This window comes from Phyllobates terribilis, unplaced genomic scaffold (genome assembly GCF_046119375.1).
Source record: "Phyllobates terribilis strain yellow unplaced genomic scaffold, ASM4611937v1 Scaffold_5__5_contigs__length_657084704, whole genome shotgun sequence".
NCBI classification, from domain to species: domain Eukaryota; kingdom Metazoa; phylum Chordata; class Amphibia; order Anura; family Dendrobatidae; genus Phyllobates; species Phyllobates terribilis.
Window position 1 is genome coordinate 22552076 of NW_027362765.1, and position 24828 is coordinate 22576903.

The following is a 24828-nucleotide window of genomic DNA, read 5'->3' on the forward strand; positions in this document are numbered from 1 at the left end:
AGTTACATGAAACTCGCATTTCTCAGGCTTGATATAGAGGTGGTGCATTCTTAGACGTCCCAAGACCGTCCTCACATGTTCATGATGTTCATCTATGGAATTAGAGAAAATTAAAATATCGTCCAAATAAATCACCACAAATGTATCCAAAAGATCCCTGAAGATGTCATTGGCTAAATGTTGAAATGTTGCTGGCGCATTGCATAAGCCGAATGGCATGACTTGATATTCAAAATGTCCGTAACGTGACCTGAAAGCTGTCTTCCACTCATCACCTGGCTTAATGCGGACCAGATTGTAGGCCCCACGAAGATCTAATTTAGTAAAAATCTTAGCCTGTCGTACCCTCTCCAACAATTCGGGGATCAAGGGTAGTGGGTAGCGATTCCTGATGGTGACCTTATTAAGCTCCCGATAATCTATACAGGGTCTAAGAGATCCGTCCTTTTTGTTTACAAAAAAGATGGGTGCACCTGCAGGGGAAGAAGAGGGACGTATAAAGCCTTTAGCTAGATTTTCATCGATATAGTCTTTCAACGCCTTTAGTTCTGGGCCTGCCAGAGGGTAAATATTACCAAAGGGTATTGCTGCACCTGGTAATAGTTCAATTGGGCAGTCATAGGGACGGTGGGGAGGAAGCTGGTCAGCATTCTTCTTATCACAGATGTCAGCATACTCACTATACATGGGCGGCAGCTTGAAGACTGATGGTGTGGAAATTACCGGAGTGGAGCAAATCATAACCCCGGGAATTGTCTTCTTCTCTGGGAAATGCAGCTCCTTGGTTTCCGAATTTATTGTAGGGTTCTGAATCTGCAACCAAGGTAATCCTAAAGTAATGGGGAAATGTGGAGAAGTGATGAGCATAAACGACAGTCTCTCTAGATGACCTTTCCCCATGAAAACCTTGACGGGTACCGTCTCCTGATCCACGGGTCCTGAACTTAACAGAGAGCCATCCACTGTCTCCATCTGTACAGGGGTTGTCCTCTTCACAGAACGTATTCCGTGTCTTTGGGCAAAGGAAATGTCCATAAAATTGCCGCTAGCTCCAGAATCAATCATAGCTGAAGTGGACACCCAAACAGCATTAATCCAGAGTTTAATAGAAAGAAGACAATGAGAACTGTTCTTGTTGCAGTTCGGACAAGACACAGCAGAGGAAACCGGAAAAATTGCAGCATTGATATGTGAATCAGGCTCAGATGTGACAGAGTTTAAGTCTGAATAGTCAATATCTATAGGTGCAGCCGGGTCAGACAAGAGTTCCCGAGCCACCATCACAGACCCCTTTTCACAGCATTCACAGTGTATAACTGCAGCAGTAGCCTTACGGGAATGGCTGGGACAGTTTATAATGAAGTGCCCAGACTTACCGCAGTAGAAACATAGATTCTCCTTCAACCGATGCTCCTTGCGTGCGTCACTGACCCGTTTCTGTAGAGAGTCCACTTGCATGGGTTCAGGTTCAGCTTCTCGAGGAGTCCGAGGAACAAAGTCTCTAGTTGGAGAGGGAGGAAGGTATCTGTTAACACGATTAATTGCCGACCATCTCTCCTGTCTACGTTCTGTAAGCCGGGCATCGATCCGGATGCAGAAATTGATGAAATTTCCTAAAGCAGTGGGAGGGTAAGCACGGGCGAGTTCATCTTTAACTTCTGAAGACAACCCCTTCCGGAAAATGGATTTCTTGGCGGAGCTGTTCCAAGTAGTGTCGAGGGCCCATCTCCTAAAATCCAGCGCATATTCTGCTACTGAGCGTTTACCTTGACGCAAGGTTAGCATGGCAGCTTCTGCTGTAGCACTGCGATTGGAATCATCAAACATTTGCCCCAGGGCCAATATGAAAGTATTTAGATCGTCCAGACATGCATCATTAGTCTCAATCAAAGGGTTCGCCCATGCTAGGGCCTTGTCAGTGAGAAGCATGATTATTGTTAGCACCTTAGATCGGTCAGTAGGGTATTGTGATGCCTGGGTGGCAAAAAACAGTTTGCATTGATGGAGGAATCCCCTGAATTTTTCTCGATCTCCGCCAAAGCGAAAAGGTGGTAACTTGGGGAGGCCCAATACCGGGGTAGGAACTGGTGCACGAACTAACTCCTCCAAAGCTTCAGTCCGGGTGCAGAAATCTCGAAAATTTTGACCAAGCACCTGTAGGCTGTGATCGCTACGATCCTGCAGACCTGCAAAGTTCACCTTTAAAGTCTGCAAATCAGTGAGAATTGAATTAGGCACCTCATACAATTTCTTAATGCGGGCATCAATACTCCCAGACCCAGCTGACTCCATCTTGTGGCTTCTGAATCTTGTAAAGTGTAGAATTCAGTGTATATGGAGTCTTGGCATGAGTGCAAGGAAGTACAAGAAACACAGGTCTTGATAAAGTAATATTCTTGTATTACGTCATACAAGCAGATGCACAGTAATATACAAGTCTCTGAGCAAAAGAGAACACCTCCTGGTGTAACTGGATTAACCCCGGATTCCCCGGAGTTGCAAAAGGCACAACAACAAAAGACAGTCTTTAAGCAATAAGCAAAGTCTCTCTTACGGGTGCTGAGAAGTCCTTTGAGTAAAGCAGTAGTCCAGTGATCCAGCAGGTAAGAAGACTCAGATCCATAAAGGGTAACTTCTGACAGGCAGGTAAACAATGAGGATTCCTCAGAGAGTGAAGCTGACTTGAAGAGCTTAGTCCAGAGGCTTCAGGAAGCAATGTTACAGACTGGCTGCAGACAGGATTCAGAAGCACTGAACTAACAGCTGAGGCTGCTTAAGTGCAAATGGCAGAAAAACAATGTGGAGACATAGAGGCTGAAGACTCCATTACAACTGAGGGCAAAATGGATGCACAAAACAGAAAGCAAGATGGCTGCAGGGAAAAAACAAGATCTAAGCACAACATGAAAAAACCATGATAGAAAGTCTCAGAACCTCACAGACTGTTAGTTGAGATGGATATGTGTAGAATATGTTGTGGAATACCTACACTAACTATGAAGAAGCAAATCTCTCCCTAGCTCAGCAGCAGCTCTCCCTACACTGTCTGATTCCAGAGTAGACTGTGACGAGCATGGCAGCTCCAGGTCTGATATAGACCTGATGAAGCTGTGCGGCCAGCCAATCACTGTAATGGCACAACCAACATGGCTACGGCATTACAGTGCGTGGCAAGCAATCCCTGCATGTTCATTGGCGCTCTAAAGAGCGCCAAACATGCAGGGAGGGGACCCGAGCTTCCGCTGAGCAACCCCGGAAATACTCGGCGAGCGGCGAGCATCTTGAGCAGTGAGATGCTTTAGTGAGCACCAAGCAGTTGCGAGCATGCTCTCTCATCACTACAGAAAACCTTTAAAAGACTTCCAAGCTCTTTGGTACTTGTGTCTTTAAGAGACCCTGCGTCCTCTACCCTTAATCTCTTAAATTTTTGTAAAGTCCACTTTTCCTTCTCTTTCACAGATATGATCCAGGGCATTTATATCTCCCAGAATTTCCTTACGTTTTGTTATCTTTTTAATTCATTCAATTTATTTCATATTAATAACTTTATCCTATTTTTCCATTCTGGAATTGTAGATGACTCCTGTGCCAAACATTTACTTTCTATTATTAAATGAGCCGAAATTGGTGGATATTTAGCTCTAGAGAGGCTGTAGAGGTTCTAGAGTAGAAGGTGATGTTGACTGGTAGATGCCTGTTACACATGTGGTTGTGGAAACGCTTTGTCATGGCCCACGGAGAACCTGGAGGGGCGTAACTAGGTGAACACCTGACTCTTCGCTAGAGCCCCTGATGGTGGAGTTAGACTTGGCTCCAGATGGACAACAGGTGCTACTCCAGCATGGACCCCGGATCTCCAAATGGGCAAGGAAGCAGGACCGGCCAACAACTGGTTAAACAGGAGGGATATCGCTGGTAGGCAGATGAGGAATCAGGCACATGCAGGACCGGTACAGGAGCACAGGATGGCCACAGGTACGGGATAGCTGTGCACGTATACAGGTGCAGGTTCAGGTGGATTAGGAATAGGACTAGGCACAAGCAGGATGGATATGGGTATGGGTTCAGAAGGACGGTTTGGAACAGGTGCAGACGGGGTGGACAGGATCAGGTAAGTGGGGCAGACGGGATCTGAGAGCACGGGTACAGGGACCTTACAACTACCTAGCAGGTTATACACTGCTTGACTAAAGTTGCTAAGGCATCTCCCAATAGGGGAGGATGTCTTATATATCAAACGCCTCCCAGCTATTGGCTGAAGATGTTAATATCAGTGCGCGAGCTGGCCTTCTAAGAGGCAGAGGGAGCGCACGGCCTAAGCACACTCTCAGGAGACCTGCATACTGTGCGCAGGTCCTGGGAGGAAGCAGATGGCAGGGGAGTGCTGACAGGTAAGTTAACATGCCTGTGTCCCTGCAGGGGAGGAGGAAGGAGACCCATGCAGGGGTGCCAGCACTGCTGTAACAATGCCCATGCGTTGCCAGGAGTATTGAGCTGTTTCTGGACAATGGATTATATATGATTTTTCTCAGATGAGAAAAATTGAGCTGAAAGGAGAATTATCCTCACTAACAAATCTGTTTCTGCTGCTGTGTATATTTACCACTACTTTGAAATCAATGAAATTATTCCACCATACTGACCTTTAATGGCTGTTAATGGTCCTTGCACCCGAGACACAAGTTCTCTCTTATGATACAATAATTTTTTTAGAAGTGGAAGGTTCTATCTGCTAAGCAGGAAACAAACCAGATCTGCCTGTCATAGAAAGAAACCTTATCTCCATCCCTACTAGAAAAAATGAGATGTATAACTATGATAGAGGCCATGTTATATCAGATACATCATTTCCTGTAATAACTGGTACCATCCATACGTGACTGCACAGAGAGATAACGGTAAATGTTTCTCTGATCTATCAGTTCTACAATCTAAGCATCTGGTCACTTGGTTTTCTGTATTAAGTCACATTATTCATTTCTTCATTGGTTATTTCTCTGGGTAACATGATACATTGCTTCTGCTGCACAAGGGAATAGTCTTAAAAAACTACAAGGTAAGTGACTGAAAATATCATAAACAATTAATTTACATAGAAATTGTGGGTAGAAATATGATAACTAGTGATGGGCGAGGACTAAAATGCTCTGGTGCTCGATGCTCGGGTCGAGCACATTGGAATACTCGGGTGCTCGACCCGAGCAACGAGCCCAATGTAAGCCTATCGGAAACTCAAGCATTTTTCAGGCGGCTCCCCCCGGCGGTCTGAAGAGGGCCTAAAAATTGCCCAAATCGATGGGAACAGTGCTCAAATTACATGGGAACAGCATGGGGAAGACCCCTGGAAGCATTTCTGACTCCCAGGTCACTGTTGTCAACAATGTTGTCAGAGGTATTACGCCACTTTTATGGACTCACAATAAAACATGCAAAAATGAAACCAAAGCGGATTTTCCTACGGAAAATGTTAAGGAACATCCTTTTCCAGGGTAATGACTTGTATATAAGGCAAAATAAATAAACAAACACAAAAATGCTCTTCCACACCTTGAGCTATGTTCACACGTAGCGTTTTTGATGCGTTATTGCACTTTTGCATTGCTTTCAACCAAGACAAGTGCATTCACTGGGAAATGTCATTTTAACATTTTACAACCTTATCTGGCCATGTGGTGTGTGACACTCCAGCCGCCACTATTTCTCTCGGTGTTGTCTCCGCCTTCCACAAGCACGGGTCCCACAACATTAACCGTGTTCTCCCCAGTGCACTTAGGTGGGAAGTTCCGCCTAACCATAAACACGTGGACAGGTGAAAGTGGCCAAGGAAGGTATGGAGCCAGTCCACATTAAAAATGCAACCATAGAGTGTCCGGGAACCTTCCCAAACACATTTCTTAGCCAGGGCTGCTTCTCAGCAGGGTTGGACCAGCCCACCAGAGAATCCTCGGGCTTCTCCATCAGAAGAGTTCATGATAGGCGCAAACTTTGCAGCTGCTATGGGGCTCTTGTGCGGGGGAGAAAGTTGAGCCCTCAGAATCAAATCCTCTGATGGGCCCAATGTTTTTCAGTTTGAAACTGCTTCTCAGTGGGAGTTGTATTTCACCACACCCATATTCTTTAGCTCATTGATATAACTGGCATAGATGGAAACCATATCTACTCCGGCTGTCATTTCTGATTGCCTGACTGTATGTTCAGCGATGAGAGCCACAGATCAGGCTGCTGTGTTACAGCTTTCAACAACTCTGCAGCGGTGGGCAGTTTTTCACCTAAGCATTAAGCATGTTATCTTCAGCACAGCCTGTTGCCGCTTGGCCAAGGCAGTGCTGCAGTGCTCTCAGCTTGTGACTGATATGGTCATTTCGGGGATGGAGGAGGAGGTGCAGGAGCTGAACAATGTGGTTACATTGAGGTTACATTGGCGAGTCTGGTTTTTAAACTAAACAAAGATCCTACTGTGTTTTTATTTTTACGTTATTTTTTAAGACAAATGCATTCACCGGGAAATGTCATTTTAACATTTTACAACCTTACCTGGCCATGTGGTGAGTGACACATCATCAGACACATCCTGCTTCATTTATGATGGAGGAACTCTGAAAGTCACAGAGTCTATTTTTATAGGGTCATCAGGAAGCCCTTACTATTCTTAAAGGGCCAGCAGCCAGCCCTCGCTATTGTTAGAGAGCCATCAGCCGGCTATGCTTTGTTGTTCCCATTATAAACGAGTGGCTCTCCTATACTATTATTGCGTATGCAGTGACTGCAAGGGCTGGCAAAAATTTGGATGCAACCCAATTCCTCTTTGAAAAGACATAGAAGAGGGTCTCAGTAAAAAAAAATATTCCCATTATAAAGGAGCGGGTTGTTATGCTGGCGTGTCCTTTAATAAAATTAAATTACACTTAAAGGACACGTCGGAGTCTACCGGACTGCAGAGAAGCTGCAGCCGCTGAGTCCCTGGGGGAATGTTCAGCTAAGCACAGAGAAATAAATCTACTAGTGTGTTATGTGCACACACAAGTAGTAACGAAACAAGGTACAATGCTGGGAGTTTAGCAACACTCCAGCAATGAAACTAATAAACCTCTGCACTGCAAGACACCGCTATGCAGAGCAAGGAATATTTAGCAGCATGAAAACGCCTAAGCACTAGATGCCGGCGTATAGAGCTGCAGGCCAGAAAAGGCCAGGAACCTAAGTTCCTAAATGGGTGGAAGATCTCTGCAGCACCCTAAACGTGGGTGGAAAAGTGGCAGTGTGACCACACATACAATGAAGGAGCCCTGGGATGCTGGATCGGTAGCTAAGACGCCTCCGTTGCGTGAACACCAACTTGTGAACCGACACAGTAGAGTGTGCTGCTCACAGCAATCCCCCTAGCCCTAATTGATGGCTAGGATGACTAGGAAGCACACGGCAGGAACCCTTGACAATGACTCTCACACACTGCATTTACTGCCAGAGACCTTACCCCAGGTTAGACAGAGATAGACTAGGCACCGGGGCGGAGACCACTGTGCCCTTAAATAAGTGCCCTTAAGTGATACCCCCAGGCCCCCTGGAAAACCAATCACGCTGTGACAGACAGCAGTGGGCATGGCTTAGCGTCACATGACCGCAAGGGGGCAAGGCCTACCTGCACATGAGCAGAAAAGCAGAAACAACACTTAAAATCCCTAGAACTGAACCTAAATGCTGACAATTACTGAGCAGCAGGAAGGGGCCTGGCCGGACGCCGCGAGAAAGCCCTTCTCCTGCGTACTGGCCTAACACGGGTCTCCTCTAGTGGTAATGCCCATGCTGTGACTTCAAGGGCTGCCAAAATTTGGAAAACCCCACTAACAATTTAAAGACACATAGAGCTGGGCCACAGTAATGACATGTTCCCATTTAATATGAGAGGGTCTGCTATACAGTTAAAGGGTATGCAGTGAATGCAACCATTGCCAAAAATTTGGAGGAACTCCAATGCCCCTTGCAAGAGACGTAGAGTTCAGAAGGCCTCCTGAAAACAATGTTCCCATTATTAGGAAGTGTGTCTCCCATACTGTTTGCCTATGCAGTGAAGCAACGGCTGCCAAAAATTTGGAGGAACTCCAATGCCCTTTGCAAGAGACATAGAGGTCAGAGGGCCTCCTGAAAACTATGTTCCCATTATTAGGAAGTGTGTCTCCCATACTGTTTGCCTAAGCAGTGAAGCAACGGCTGCCAAAAATTTGGAGGAACGACAATGCCCCTTGCAAGAGACGTAGATATGTTGATATGGTACATATGGTGGTGATATGGTGGTGGGGGATGAGGATGCGGAGAAGGAGGAGGACAAAAGAAAATAGACAAAATCGGGAAGCGTATATCCATGTCTGGGTGTGAAGACAGAGGTGCGTGGGAATAGAGTTAGACCTCCCAAAAAAAAGACACTGTATTTGAGTTTATCTTATGCTGCTATCATTCGGTGGTGTTGATACGTTTGGCCTAATCCAGCCCTTGTTCATTTTTATGAGTCAGCCTGTCAGCATTTTCAGTTGACAGGCGAATGCGCCTATCAGTTATAATTCCTCTGGCGGCGCTAAAAACCCGCTCTGACAAAACACTAGCAGCAGGGCAGGCCAGGACCTTCAAGGTGTAGAGAGCCAGTTCATGTCACGTGTCCAGGCATAGAGGAATCACGGAGGATGTTGGTATGGTCGGCAAGGTGCTCCCTCACCATCTTCCGAAACTTTGCACTCCTTTGGAGAATACCCTGTGCCTCAGGGCCTGTGCGATGGGAGGGTCTGAGCAAACTGTCCCAGAACTTTGACAGTGTTCCCCTGCCTCTGCTGGATTGCATTTGTGGCTCTCTTGCCTGTACTCCTTGGTTGTCCAGCGAACTGTGACCTCTGCCGCCAACATTTTCTGATGGGAATTTTTTAATAATTCTGCAACAAGGGCCTTCTCATACTGCACCATTTTGTTAGGCCTGTCCTGCTAAGGAATAAGAGACAGAAAGTTCTCCCTGTAGCGTGGGTCTAGAATAGAGATGAACCACCCCCGTAGTGTTCGGGTTCGGTTCGTCGAACGCCGCCGGTATGTTCGCCGAATTATTCATCGAACGGTTCGTCGAACACCGTCGAACATCGTTAAAACCAATGGCAGGCAAACAAAAACACATAGAAACACATAGAAAACACATAGAAAACACCTTCAAAGGTGTTCAAAAGCTGTCAAACTGCTCAGAAGACACAACTAACACATGGAAAAGTGACAAGTACATATAGTCATGCAAAAAGAAAAGAGGTGGAGGAGTAAAAGTAGGAGGAGACACAGATATAGGCATGTCATGCCCTTCTAAAATCAAGAAAGGCTGGAGTAAAAATCTAAAATCAGCCTACCAACACCCAGACGTCGTGACAAGAAAATTAAAAAAAGAAATATCTTTAGGTAGAATGGCGGTTCCATTCAGAACACTTTCCTTAAAGACGTAGTGGTATCCCCGTTGTGAGTTGTGCCAAAAACGGAACCCAATATATTCGGACTAATCCACCATTTGTCATATCCAAGGGGCAGGTCAGTAAACGACAACATCGACGCGGAACGAAGTACAGTAGTATATACTGTACATCCTTTGACAAGGCAATCAGGCGGGTCAAGACGTTGTGAAGGTGCACCCTAATGGCCAAACCAGACATTGAGGGGGCGTTCCGGTTACTTACTACCTGTGCCTCCGAATAGTGTCCGCCTATTGGGCTGCTTCTGGGAAGGAGCATACTATATAGATTGCTGTTTGCCCATGGGGTGCTCCAGATCCTGCTCACTATTTGAGGCGTTTAGTTGCTTCCTCGAATGGGTCGTCACGGACGTTTCTTAGGGGGCACATATTATCCATTACCTCGACGACTTCTTATGCCTGGGCCCAAAAGATTTGCCACAGTGTGAATACATGCGGTAGTCCACCTGTGAGAAGGAGAGAGCTGTAGGGAGAGCGGACACCACAGAGCCTGGGGGGTTAGATGGAGAACGGAAGAAGGAAAGAGGCCGAGGGAGGTAAGGGAGTACGGTGGAAGGCCGACCTGAGATCCCCCACGTTCCTGCTGGGCGGGGAACAGCCCTGGGAAGAAAAGTCACTTGCGCATCCCTTTGAGGTTACGGGCGCGAGTGGGCAGAGGGACTAACCTGGAGTGCGAAGCCGACATGGCCAGGCCGTTCCTACCCGTGCGACCTCCGTGTTGCCGGGTTTGTGCCAGAGCCGCGGTGGACCCTGACGGCCAGCTCCCCTCTCCCAATACTGGTGCCTGTCCTCTGGTGTGTCGAGCCCCCCATCGGTGGAGGCAGGTCTAAGCTCTGTAATTTGAGTGAGTACACTTTAAATCCTTTTACAAGGATCTATTGGAGGGCACGTCTGGTGCCAGCAGCCACGGTAATTCCAGCTCCAGTAGAGTCCACTAAAGCTGCTGCAGTTAAAAAGCTTTTATAAGGATCGAGCTTGGCGGTCCGCCACAAGGCGTGCTACCACCAGTCCCAGCCCCCTTGCCTTGGGGCGCCTACCCGATAATCTTCACTGAGTGTCCCGGGGGCCCGAAGCGTTTCCTTTGAAAAAATTAAGTGTCCAAACCACAGGTGGTGTAGCTTGCTTAACAGCTGGGCTACTCCACTGACTAGCAGACACTGCTACTAGGCCCAAAGGATTGCCTGGGCTAGATGCAGTTAAAAATTTGTAATTAGATCTACAGGCGGTGTAGCTTGCAAAACAGCTGGGCCACTCCGCTGACTAGCAGACACTGCTACTAGGCCCAAAGTATTGCCTGGGCTAGATGCAGTTAGAAATTGTTATTAGATACACAGGCGGTGTAGCTTGTTTCACAGCTGGGCTCCTACGCTGACTAGCAGACACTGAAGCTTTGGAGCAGACCTCTGATTCCCAGGCTATAGTATGAGTAAACAGCTCTTCAGACTCAACCATCTGTGTTACCCCAAGCCATAGTGTATGTAGTTTCTTACAGTTAAAAGGGGGGGGAGCGACCTGACCCACCTGGAATTGACGATGCCAACGTCATGTAAAACACAGCAAGGGGACTCCAAAAAGAGTCTCCATTTTTTTCCAAAAATTGTGGCACAGACACCACTTAAGTGGCATCAATTGTCCCAGAGTTGCTTAAAATGGTTGGTGAGGTGATTTTCCAAAATCCTCATGCTTTTAGTCTCCCCAGGATGACACAGGGGTAGAAAAGTCCTTGCGGATCCATGATTTGTTCATCTTTATGAACGTGAGTCTGTCTACATTGTCAGTAGACAGCCGCGTGCGCTTATCTGTCAGCACACCACCAGCAGCGCTGAACACACGTTCAGAAAGAACGCTGGTTGCGGGGCACGACAAGATCTCCAAGGCATGAGTGGCGAGCTCAGGCCATTTTTCAAGATTGGAAGCCCAAAATGAGCAAGGGTCCAGTAACACAGTCATGGCTTCAATGTTCACTTGGAGATACTCCTGTACCATCCTCTCTAGGCGTTGACTATGTGTCAGACTTCTTGTCTCCTGCGGCCTTGCAAAGGATGGGCTAAAAAATTGGTGAAATGATTCCACAAAATTGATGTTACCAGCAGATACGGTGTTACTGTTACGGTTTGAGTGATGAAGACTCGACAGTCCCACGGTTGGCAACTTAGAACTGTGAGATTCACTACGTGCACCACTGGTGTTTTGTGGAAAAGCACATGTAAGATTTTTTAACAGCCTCTGCTGATACTCCTGCATGCGTGAATCCCTTTCTATGGCAGGAATTATTTCGGCAAATTTACTTTAGTACCAGGGATCTAAGAGTGTGGCAACCCAGTAGTCGGGATTACTTCGAATTCTGACAATCCGAGGGTCATATTGCAGGCATTGCAGCAAGAAGGCACTCATGTGTCTTGCGCATCCAGGAGGACTAAGTCCTTGTTGTGTTGGTGGCGAGGTAAGAATCATGCTTCCTTCCTCTGCCCTCTCCCCCCAACCTCACACAACAGAAATGTGACCAAGGTCTCCCTCATCTGATGAGTCTTCCATGCCCATCGCCAGTTCGTCCTCCACTTCTTCCTCGGCTCCTGCACCATCCTCAACAGTTTGGCTGCTACCATGCGCCCTCGTTAATCCCTTTCCCCCACCCTCCCATGCCTGCCGCCTTGGTGCTGCCGACCCTCTGGAACTTGGAGATGTTATCTCTTCCACATATGACTCCTCCTCTACTTCCTCCCCCTCCTCTTGTCCCACCACCTGACTCCGGATTCTGTTTAACGTGTGCTCCAGCATGTAAATCACCGGAATAGTCATGCTGATAATGGCATCGTCAGCACTAAACATCTTCGTCGCGATTTCAAAACTGTGCAGAAAGTTGCATAGGTCCCTGATCTGAGACCACTCCTGCAGCGTGATTTGCCCCACCTCTGGGTCTCGTTGGCCCAGGCTATACGTCAGAACGTATTGCACCAGGGCTCGTCGGTGCTGCCACAGTCGCTGCAACATGTGCAGAGTTGAATTCCACCGTGTTGGCACATCGCATTTCAGCCGGTGAACTGGCAGGCCTAACGACTTCTGTAGAGATGTAAGTCGTTGAGCTGCGGGATGCGAACTGTGGAAGTGAGAACACAGTGACCATGTCCTCTGCAGAAGGCCATCTAGTCCGTGATAGTGGGCTAAAAATTGCTGGACAACCAGGTTCAACACGTGAGCCATACAAGGCACGTGTGTGACATTGCCCCGGCGAAGGGCCGCACCCAGGTTTGCAAGAATTGTCGCACACGGCCTTCCCTGGCTGCAGGACCAGTGGAACCAACCATTCATGAAACTCGGTCTCCAGAGCTGACCACAACTCCTCAGCTGTGTGACTCACATTTCCCAGACATTTCAAAGTAAACACCGCCTGATGCCGTTGAGCCCTGCTGCCAGCATAGTAAGGAGGTGTGCAGGATTCCTCCTGCGCAGTTAGAACACGGGTCGCATTACCAGACAGGCTTTGGGTGCAGGTGGAGGACCGAGAGGAGGTTGAGGAGGCAGAAGCAGTGGAGGAACTTCTAGATAAAGAGGATTGACGCACAACTCGTGGGGACGGCAAGACCTTGACAGCAGCCCCTTGTCCTGCTGTCACCTTAGTTACCCAGTGCCCAGTCAGCGACATGTAACGCCCCTGTCCATGCCTACTCGTCCAAGTGTCTGTGGTGAAATGAACCCTGTCACACACAGAGTTTCTCAAAAAAGCAGTGATGTTGTGTGCGACATGCTGGTGGAGCGCAGGCACACCTTTTTTTGAGAAGTAGTGCCGACTGGGCATCTGGTACTGGGGCACTGCGACGGACATAAGGTCTTGAAAATCCTCAGTGTCCACCAGGCGGAAAGGCAGCATTTCTGTAGCCAACAGCTTGCAGATGGTGAAATTCAATCTCTTAGCTTTGTCATGGCTAGGAGGAAATGGTCTTTTACTTGTCCACATCTGAGGGACCGAGGGCTGGCTGTTGTGCTTAGACCGGGTTGAGTAGGGTGTTCCCGGCAAACTGCTGGTCTGTGAGGAAGATGCAGGCTGACATGTTAGGCTGCCTTGATCCAAAGGTGGTGCTCTCGATGTCGGAGAGCGCTCAACACCAGCAGGTGTTTCCACTTCCAAATGAACTGACAACCTGCAAATCACACTGGCTGTTGCGGGTAAAGAGGTGGCAGGTCTGCGTCCAAAAACATGTGTGATTGCTGTCCCCCCAGTCACAGAGGATGAATAGGCCGCGGATGCACAATATGGGACAGACGGTGGTTGGCCCAGCACGCTAGGCCACATTGTAGCACAGTGAGCTTCCCACTGCAACTTATGCTTCATATCCATGTGACGGTTCATGCATGAAGTACTCAAACTATGGATTTTTTGGCCTCTACTTAGCTTTTGGTGACAAATGCTACAGATAACATGAGTTGGGTCATCCTTATCGGTCTGAAAAAATGCCCAGGCTATGCAAGGCTTAGAGCCCATGCGACCTGAAGAGCCACCACGACTTGTGTTCAGAGGCAGAGTTGTGGTTGAGGATGCAGTTGTTGACGTGCTTCCAGTACTCCGTCTCTGTCCAGGAAGGCACAACCTAACCTCGTCGTCAATAGCATGCTCCTCCACCTCCTCTGCTGACCTCATCGACTGGCTGACTGTGGGTTGACAGTAAGTGGGATCTCCAACCTCGTCATCATCACCCTGTGTGTTCTCACACCCGTCGTCCTCAGAGCCAACCTCTTCCTGCCCTGACCAAAAAGTCAAGTTGTCGCTCCAATCAGGTATCTGAGTCTCATCATCGTCTTCCTCATTGTCTCCACCAACTGGAGTTATAAAGTTTGGGAACGAGGGTCTACATTATGCTCAGAACCTTCTTCATCTGGGCCTGGATCTGACTCATAAACATTCTGGGCATCAGTGCAGATCATTTCCTTGTCTGGATTTACAGAAGCTCTGGAGCAGACCTCTGATTCCCAGGCTATAGTATGATTAAACAGCTCTGCAGACTCAACCATCTGTGTTACCCCATACTCAGACGGGCAGCTGACGACTTGGGAGCTGTGAGGAAGCAAGTGCAATTGGGGTGACACCTCTAAGGACTGGAGTATTTGTGATGTTGAAGTTGAGGTGGAGAAGAGTCCACTTGAAGGAGCACTTGATATCGGTTGAAGCACCTGCTGTTTTTGTGCCTCATCTGGAATTTGTAGCGATGGGCGCGTCCGTAAGAAAGGGATCTTATCACATTGTCCACGAAAAGAAGTAGACATCTTGGTTTGGCTGGAAGATGGTCTTTCTTCTGCAGATGTTAATATTGCTTTACCATCTACCCCACGGACACAACCTTTTTTTCCCTTTCCAACACGCATATTCCCCTTTCCACCAGCAGCAGGCCATTTGCAACTCATTTTGGTGGTTAACTAATTGGCAACTCTTTAGTTGTTTGCACAAAAAATGATGGATGGAAACCGAGCAGAGCTGAGTGGCCAAACTGTGGTACTAGCCGAAAAGGATTGGATGGGTTAGATGCAGCAAAACAATTTTATTAGATACACAGGGGGTGTAGCTTGCTTCAGATGCTCCACAGACACTGCTACAGGCTCAAAAGCATTTTCTAGGCTAGATGCAGTAAAAAATTGTTATTTGATTGATACACAGTGGTGTAGCGTGGTTCAGATGGGCTACGCCAATGACTAACAGGCACTGCTACAGGCCCAAAAGGATTTACTAGGCTAGATGCAGTAAAAAAATGTTATTTGATAATCAGTGGTGTAGCTTGGTTCAGATGGGCTACTCCAATGACTAACAGACACTGCTACAGGCCCAAAAGGATTTACTGGGCTAGATGTAGTAAAAAATTGTTATTGGATACACAGGTGGTGTAGCTTGGTTCAGATGGGCTACTCCAATGACTAACAGACACTGCTACCGGCCCAAAAGGATTTACTGGGCTAGATGCAGTAAAAAATTGTTATTTGATACACAGTGGTGTAGCTTGGTTCAGATGGGCTACTCCAATGACTAACAGACACTGCTACAGGCCCAAAAGGATTTACTGGGCTATATGGAGTAAAAAATTGTTATTTGATACACAGTGGTGTAGCTTGGTTTAGATGGGCTACTCCAATGACTAACAGACACTGCTACAGGCCCAAAAGGATTTACTGGGCTACATGTAGTAAAAAATTATTATTTGATACACAGGGGGTGTAGCTTGGTTGAGATGGGCTACTCCAATGTCTAACAGACACTGCTACATGCTCAAAAGGATTTACTCGGCTAGATGCAGTAAAAAATTGTTATTTGACACACAGTAGTGTAGCTTCGTTCAGATGGGCTACTCCAATGACTAACACACACTGCTACAGGCCCAAAAGGATTTACTGGGCTTGATGTAGTAAAAAAGTGTTATTTGATACACAGGTGGTGTAGCTTGGTTCAGATGGGCTACTCCAATGACTAACAGACACTGCCACAGTTCCAAAAGGATTTACTTGGCTAGATGCAGTAAAAAATTGTTATTGGATACACAGGTGGTGTAGCTTGGTTCAGATGGGCTACTCCACCGACTAACAGACACTGCTACAGGCTCAAAAGCATTTTCTGGGCTAGATGCAGTAAAAAATTGTTATTTGATACACAGTGGTGTAGCTTGGTTCAGATGGGCTTCTCCAATGACTAACAGACACTGCTACAGGCCCAAAAGGATTTACTGGGCTACATGCAGTAAAAAATTGTTATTTGATACTCAGTGGTGTAGCTTGGTTCAGATGGGCTGCTCCAATGACTAACAGACACTGCTACAGGCCCAAAAGGATTTACTGGGCTAGATGCAGTAAAAATTTTTTATTTGATACACAGGTGGTGTAGCTTGGTTCAAATGGGCTACTCCAATGACGAACAGACACTGCTACAGGCCCAAAAGGATTTACTGGGCTAGATGCAGTAAAAAAATGTTATTTGATAATCAGTGGTGTAGCTTGGTTCAGATGGGCTACTCCAATGACTAACAGACACTGCTACAGGCCCAAAAGGATTTACTGGGCTAGATGTAGTAAAAAATTGTTATTGGATACACAGGTGGTGTAGCTTGGTTCAGATGGGCTACTCCAATGACTAACAGACACTGCTACCGGCCCAAAAGGATTTACTGGGCTAGATGCAGTAAAAAATTGTTATTTGATACACAGTGGTGTAGCTTGGTTCAGATGGGCTACTCCAATGACTAGCAGACACTGCTACAGGCCCAAAAGGATTTACTGGGCTAGATGTAGTAAAAAATTGTTATTTGATACACAGGTGGTGTAGCTTGGTTCAGATGGGCTACTCCAATGACTAACAGACACTGCTACAGGTCCAAAAGGATTGGCTTAGCTACATTTAGCCAAATGCTGTGAAAAACACTTGCACAGCACTGGCACAGACCTACCTGGCAAAAAGTGCTAGGAACTGCTGTAATCTAGCCCTCAATAGGGCTGCAATTACAACTAGTCCCTACTCCCTAAACCTATCTCTCTCTTTAACAGAAAATTTGCTCCCAGTTCACACAGTTATACTATATAACGCCCACAGCAGCAGCGGTGCCGTCTAACACTCAGCTGCAGCAGTGAGAAAATGGTGGCGACTGGGAAAATGGCTGGGTCTTATAGGGCAAGGACATGTGACATACACAGCCAATGACACATGCCCTTGCTTGTGTGAAGAAAAAAAAGCACTTCGCTGCGTGTGTGCGCTGCTGATAGGCTGACAGACTGCACCTCCCCACTTTAAATGCGGGAAAGAAAAAAAAAATGGAGATCAGCATTATCTCTGCAGAGATCCATCCCCTGCCCCTCCCCCTCCCCCCTCCCACTGTACACTAAAACTGTCTTTTAACATTGATTAACAGTATTACTGTGAAAAAATCCAGTTACAATTTTGGTGTACAAACAGTTATCGAACATAACCTCGAATAGTCGAATTTTTTGCAAATCATTCGGGTTCGTCGAACGGCTCGAACACCGCCCAAAACTGCTCGAATTTGAGATTGGCGAACAGTTCGAGTCAAACACCGCTCATCTCTAGTATAGAAGTGCCACAAACCAGTAATGACTGTCACCCAAAATTTGGACAACGCAATGGTCACGAGAAAGGCAGCGTAACATAAACTCAGCCATGTGTGTCAGACTACAAAGAGGCAAGACGTCCGTGTCCTCACCAAGAGGACGACTGACCATGCTCTCTTCCTCATCTTCCTCCTCCTCCCTGTTCTCAGGCCATCCATGCTGAACAGACGGTATGACAGTTGTGCAGGTAGTACCGTCTATATCGCAGGAAACTAGTGACGTGCCACCTGGGGCCGTGGGGTACTCGGTAGCCAGGCCGGTCGGTGCTGGGGATGTCATGGTGGCAGTAACCCTGTCCGTGGCCCCGGGCAGTCAAATAAAGGGAAAGTAAAAGGGGAATAAAGTATTTGGGATAATATTCATGACGCCACCTGTGGTATGCGGCTATATGGAGCCGCCGCTGCAGTGCAGATCCTCTGGAGCTGATGGTGACGCAGCAGAGTTGGTTCAGCTTTCCACAGGCAGCGCTAAGCTCCAGGGCAGTGAAGATGATTTTATGAGGTAGATGTTGTTTGTGCAGTGTAGTTCAGGGCTGGTGATGGCGCAGCAATTATTCAAGGACACAGTGGGGTGCAGTCTTCAGGTTTTACTCACAGTTGTTCAATTCTCCAGGTTATAATGGGCAGCGTGTAACTGCCCACATCGTCCTGTGTCCTCTAGGGTAGTGATCCAGCAAATTCTCAGGCATCTCAGGAGCACTTAAACGGGACCCCGTTCTATGTACCTTTCTCAGTCGTCTCACTGCGCTGGCTCTCACACTCCTGCCCTGCGCCTCACACCCAGTGTCCCAAGCCAGTGGCGCGGACCTTGTCGGGCGACGTCTTCCCTGTCCCCTGGGTCCTCTATGGCCACCTTTTTAGCAATTTAGGTGTGGAGTGTGGCTGCAGCACCTGAAATGCTGCAGCCTCCGGTTGGAGAGCAAAGACTTGAAGTACTCCACTAGGCTGGGGCCGGTCCCCTACTGCGGCCTGATCCCTCCATGTCAGCATGAATTCGGTCGCACGGTTGGCATCCACACTCACCGTGCCCCTGGGATCCCCTCTGTCTCTCTGGAGCCCTCCTCACTGCTCCACTCTTCTCCTCTCTCTTTCCTCCTTCTGGGCCTCTCTCACTAGGCCCTGCTCCTTCCTTGCTCTCCAGAGCAGAGCTCCTTCTGAGCTCCTGCTCTGAGCTGACTCTCCTCTCAACAACAACCCCTTCTAGAACTTTCTACCTTCTTTTTATACTCTTCCTTTCAGTGCTCCCCTGAACTACCTCCTCCACCCATACCCATTACATGGTTCCCTATCTCTTGGTTCCCCCCCTTCCAGCCAGAGACAGGGCTCAGCAGTGGACAAGTGCATCTTGCCCCGCCTGCTGGTCTGGAGTAGTGTAGTGTCGGATGTAGGTGTGTGGTTCCTGGGTAGTACTCCCTCCTTACCTGAGAATGGGATACCACACCTCTGGGTGAGATGCAGTACCTCTGTGGCAACTGGACCCGCTCCTGTTATTCCTTCTCCTCCTCTTCCTCATTGTCACCCAATCCATGTTGGGTTGAGATGAGGCTGGGCTGTGTGTAATCACCCTTTATGGTTCCTTGCTCCTTCTCATCGTGCTCCGCCTGCAATGCATCATCCATTTAATTACAAGCAGAGAGTGTTTCAGAAGACAGAGAAGCGGGATGGTGACACTAATTATGGTGTTATCGCCGCTCGCCACCTTGATGGAGTCCTCAAAGTTTTGGAGGATGGTACAGATGTCTGACATCCATGTCCACACCTGAGGTTTTATGTGTGGAGTCTGACCTGAATACCGATGGCCTTGTTGATGCTGGCAGTCAACAACTGCCCTCTACTGTTCACAAATCCTTCCCAATATCTGCAATGTAGAGTTCCAATGCGAGGAGTCAACACAGATAAGTCGGTGAGCCGGAAGCTGCAAATGCTGCTGAAGCACGGCAAGGGCGGCGGAAGCTGTAGCTGACTTTCTAAAATGGGCACAGAGGTGGCGTACTTTGACAACCAGATCCAACAGATCCATTTAGGTTTTGAGAAATCACTGAACTACGAGGTTAAGCACATGGGCCAGTCATTGTACGTGTGTGAGCTCGCCTCACCTCAGAGCCACCACCAGATTCCGGCCATTGTCACACATAACCATGCCTGGCTGTACGGTCAGCGGTGTCAGCCACAGATCTGCCTGCTCTTTCAGAGCTATCCACAAATCTTCAGCGTTGTGTGGTTTGTCACCTAAGCATATTAGCTTCAGCACAGCCTGTTGCCGCTTGACCGAGGTGGTGCAGCAGTGCTTCCAGTTTGCAACTGATGTGGTCATTTCAGAGATGGATGCAGAAAAGGAGGAGAAGGAGGTGCAAGAGCTGTAGAATGTGGGGGCAACCCTGATTGATCCAGGGCTTGCAATCCTCGGTGTCGGGAGGACGTGTTCAGTTCCAAGGTCCGACTGGGTCCCAGCTTCCACTATATTAGCCCAGTGTGCCGTCAGCGAGATGTACCGTCCCTGCCCACAAGCACTTGTCCACTTGTCTGTGGTTAGTTGGACTTTCCCAGTAACTGTGTTGTTGAGGGCACGTCTAATATTGTGGGACCCGTGCTCATGTAATGCGGGGACGGCACACTGGGAGAAATACTGGCGGCTGGGAACCCAGTACTGAGGGACGGCCTCCGCTATCAGGTTGCGGAAAGCTTCCATCTCCATGAGCATAAAAGGCAACATTTCGAGTGCAAGCATTCACAAAATGTGTGATTTTAGTAGCGCGGCCTGGGGGGTGTTAGCTTCGTATTTGCGCTTGCATTCCAAAGACTGGGGTAGGGGCAACTGTACGCTGCACTTGGACAAGGACGTGCTTGCTGATGGTGCTACTTGAGAGTGTGCAATGACAGGTGCAGGGCAGGGGCATCCTGGCATGCGCCATGGACAGGGGATTGGCGTGCACGCACAACAGCGGAACAAGAAGTGGTGTCACCCGCAGACACTGTTGCTGGACCCTGGGTTTCAGCTCACTTAGTCAATTGCTTTGCTGCCATGTACCTGATCATGCTGGTGGTGGTCAGGCTGCTAGTTTTGCTAGCCCTGCTGATGCTGGCCTGGCAGGTGGTGCAAATGGCAATTTTGGGGTTATCTGCAGAGTCTTTAAAAAATAACCAGACTCAGGAAGACCTAACAGTTGTACTGGCAACTTCCGTCGTGTTGGCGTTACAAGGAATGCTTTCCCGCCTTGTGTCTCCGGTCACCACACTGCTTCTTTCTGCCTGTTGTGGTGCGTCGACTCCCTCTCCGTGTGTGCTGCTGTCCTCACTCTGTGTGTCCCCCTGCCAGGCTGGATAAGTTACTATATCATCCACCACCTCATCTTCCACTTCTGCACACTGGTTATCCTCCTGACTTTCTGGCAATTGCGTCTCATCATCATCATCCACCTTTTGCATCAGTAATTGCACTTTCCCACCATCGCCCTCATGTGACCGTGGCTCTTCTGAGTGTCCAAGTGTGGGATCAGTTGTCTCTGGGCTCTCAGCATGGTGGGAGGAAGGAGGATCAGGGTGAGGAATATGCGGTCCAGACTCACAGCTACTGAGCTGTGAGTCTGGACCGCATATTGGAGATTTTGTGAACCGTTATACCCGTTCCGTGTGCTTTTAACACGGAGGGGTTAATTACTTAATAGGTGCGTCTCCGGACGCTCATCTTCCGTGCAGTTAACGGATATAGAGCGCACCGCTATACCATTACCGTGTGTTGTTAACACGGAGCGGTTATCATTTAAGTTGATTGTTTCCCTTTCCACCCGGGAAGTGTTCGGCAGCAGTCCACCAGGCTAAATCGCGGACCCCGGGGTCGGTTGCGTTCCATTTTATTAAAGTTGTCTGCAACTGCCCTCCTAACAGTATCCGAGCGCCAGGGTCTTGGCGAACATGGCCGACAATCAACAACAGCAGCGTTATATACAGCAACTGGAGTCCAGACTTAGAACTCTGGAACAAACTGCTCCAGTCGCTGATATCACTGCAGTAGCTTCCCAGGCGGCTTCTCTAGCAGCCAATATTATCAACTCGGCTGCAGTGAATACTGCAACCACTGCAAGTGCCCCATTACCCCGGTTTGCTCTCCCGGAGAAATTTTCTGGGGATAGTAAACTCTGCAGGGGTTTTATTAATGTATGCTCCATTCATTTGGAGATGATGGAGGCACGGTTTCCCTCCGAAAGAGCCAAAGTGGGATATATCATCTCATTGCTTTCTCACAGGGCTCTGGAGTGGGCTACTCCCCTATGGGAGCGGAACGACCCGGTTGTAGTAAATGCGGGTCTTTTCCTTAAGACCCTAAAAAGTGTTTTCCTGGGTCATCAGGTCGCGCATGATATGGCTCTTAAGCTTCTTGCGTTGGTCCAGGGTTCGGCCACCGCCAGCTACTATGCTGTCCAGTTCAGAATCTTAGCGGCTGAACTGGATTGGTCTGAGCGGTCGCTTATCCCGGTGTTCTGGAAGGGTCTGGCTGGGCATATTAAAGATGCATTATCTACCAGAGAGATTCCAACCTCTCTGGAGGAGTTAATATCTCTCGCTGACCGTATAGACTTGCGTCATGCAGAACACAAGTTAGAGCTAGAGGTTGGCAGACCTCAGTATCTGTTGGCACCAGGCGTCTTTAAATCCAAATCCAAGACTCTCGACCCGGAGCCTGAGGCTGTGGACATATCCCGGACTGAGTCTAGTCCCTCTCGTTCCCGACCTGCACATCTCTTGGAGCACTCAGTAAATAAGGGTTCCAAGCAGTCGGTAAAACGAGTAGGTCTTACCACCGTTGGAGGAGGTGTATTAAATTCCGGGTCTTCTTCCTCCAAGTTATCATATAATGTGACATTTTCCTTTGGTAAATCTGCAGTTTCTGCCAAGGCATGGGTGGATTCTGGTGCTGAGGGCAATTTTTTATCATCTATGTTTGCCCAGAGGCATGCCATCCCTATTGAGCTACTCTCTAGTCCAATGAACATTAGTGTTGCCAATGGTTCACTCCTGGATGTGCAAACCACCCATCAGTCGATCCCTCTCACCATGTCATTCCCTCAGGGCCACCGGGAGGTTATCTCATTTCTTATTATTTCCGGTGGATTAGACGAGGTGTTATTGGGTCTCCCCTGGTTGCGTTGTCATTCTCCACACATTGACTGGAATACGGGGAGAATTTCTTCCTGGAGTGAGAATTGTGCATCTCAGTGTTTGGTCAAAGTCACCCGGAGGGTAGTCTCTGATCCTCCTGTCATTGCGACATCCGGTACAGATTCCTTGTCTGTTTCCAGGACCCGGGTCTTGTCAGATTATGTAACAAAGAACTTTCAGGAAGAGAGGGTGGCTGCAGTGTCCTCCAACCCGGTTCCGTCGGGGAGGACGTTTGTTTCCCCTAATCTACGGAGTATGGTGCTCTCCTGGACTCATGCCCCTAAGACCGGAGCTCACCTGGGGGTCAAACGTACCATTAAGTCCCTTCAACGGTCCTATTGGTGGCCCCGGTGGCACCAGGACGTCAAGGACTTTGTTCTCGCGTGTCCCGTCTGTGCGAGAGATAAATCTTTCTGCCAGAGACCGGCGGGTCCTTTCCCTCTGTCACCCATGAAGGATCCCACACATGAAGAACCAGTTGTCACTTCTTGCCATCCTGCTTCCCGCCCTAAGAAAGGTACCCTGTACACCGGAGGGGTCACAGTTTCGTGAATCCTCTCTGTGATCCGATGGACCACATCCTTGCCCCCCGGTTCATGGAGGAAAATGAGCATCAAGTGGAGGGGGATATTAGAGGGGGGGATAATTTTAGGCGTTGGTCTGGTGCTGGATTCGAAATGGGTCCAGGACCTTCTGTGGTCACCCATTTTGGTCCAGCTGGGGCTGATGCTACTCAGCATCGTTGTCAGCCCCAACACCTAGCTGCTCCACGAGCAGTACAGATTGTCTCCCAGGCATTTGTACCTAGCAATGTTAAGCTTAGGTTGCAGAGGGAGACAGGGCTTGTGGAGTCTAAGTCCAGGATTCGCCGCACTGAGCATGTCCGTGACCTGGCGGATCATGATTGGTGGTTTGGCACCTACCTGACCCGGTGATCTGGCACCGCCTGATTGGTCCACGGGTGGCATCACCAATGGCGAGTCGGTGGGCAGGGCTTAGTCTTTAAAAGGCCCGCCCACAAACATGGTGGTGCGCTCGGATCATTGAGCATGTGTTGCTTTGTGTGGACGATTGGTTCCACGTAGTTTCTGCAGGCAGGTTTAGTGAAAGTAGGCAGGCTAGTGAAAGAAGGCAGGTAGCTTCGTCTAGCAGTCTGGCTCTGCCAAAGGGGTCGCCTAACACCCCGAGCAGCCTGCAGACATCCTATTCACGGCTATCGCCTGTCTGCCACGTGGAGTAGCTCCCTTCAGTCCGGTAGCACGCCGGCTGGAGGCACGTGTACCTGTCGGCGTAGTCACACCCGCACACTAGCGCCAACTCCTACTGCGTAGCGCCTGTATCGCAGACAGGGCTACTGCTTCTCCCCAGGTCACACGTCTCCCTGTGGTTCTTGGAGATTGTGTGAACCGTTATACCCGTTCCGTGTGCTTTTAACACGGAGGGGTTAATTAGTTAATAGGTGCGTCTCCGGACGCAGTTAACGGAGATAGAGCGCATCGCTATACCGTTACCGTGTGTTGTTAACACGGAGCGGTTATCATTTAAGTTGATTGTTTCCCTTTCCACCCGGGAAGTGTTCGGCAGCAGTCCACCAGGCTGCATCGCGGACCTCGGGGTCGGTTGCATTCTATTTTATTAAAGTTGTCTGCAACCGCCCTCCTAACAATCTGCTATCCAACCAATAACCTTTTCATACTGCGGCTTTAAATTGTAGGTCTGTAATTTACTAATATTATTCCACATGGAGACCTAGTGTGAATAGCTTCACCGACACACTGCAATGGAATGAAAATGGAAGAAATGTATGATTTTTGAACAGTATTTTAGGTGATATGTCTGACAGAGAAACATGGCTTTAAATTGTAGGTCTGTAATTTACTAATATTATTCTACACGGAGAAGTAGTGTGAATAGCTTGACTGACACGCTGCAACGGAATGAAAATGGAAGAAATGTATGATTTTTGAAGTCTTTTCAGTGATATGTCTGACAGAGGACCACGGCTTTAAATTGTAGGCCTGTAATTTACTAATATTATTATACACGGAGACCTAGTGTGAATACCTTCACTGCCACACTGTAACAGAATGA

General features: G+C 48.4%; 1 pseudogene; it reads left to right on the forward strand.

The window, feature by feature from the left end:
• The first annotated feature begins 4979 nt into the window (after window positions 1-4979).
• The window catches only part of LOC141270868 (formyl peptide receptor 2-like), a 217379-nt pseudogene continuing 197530 nt past the window's right edge, over window positions 4980-24828 (forward strand).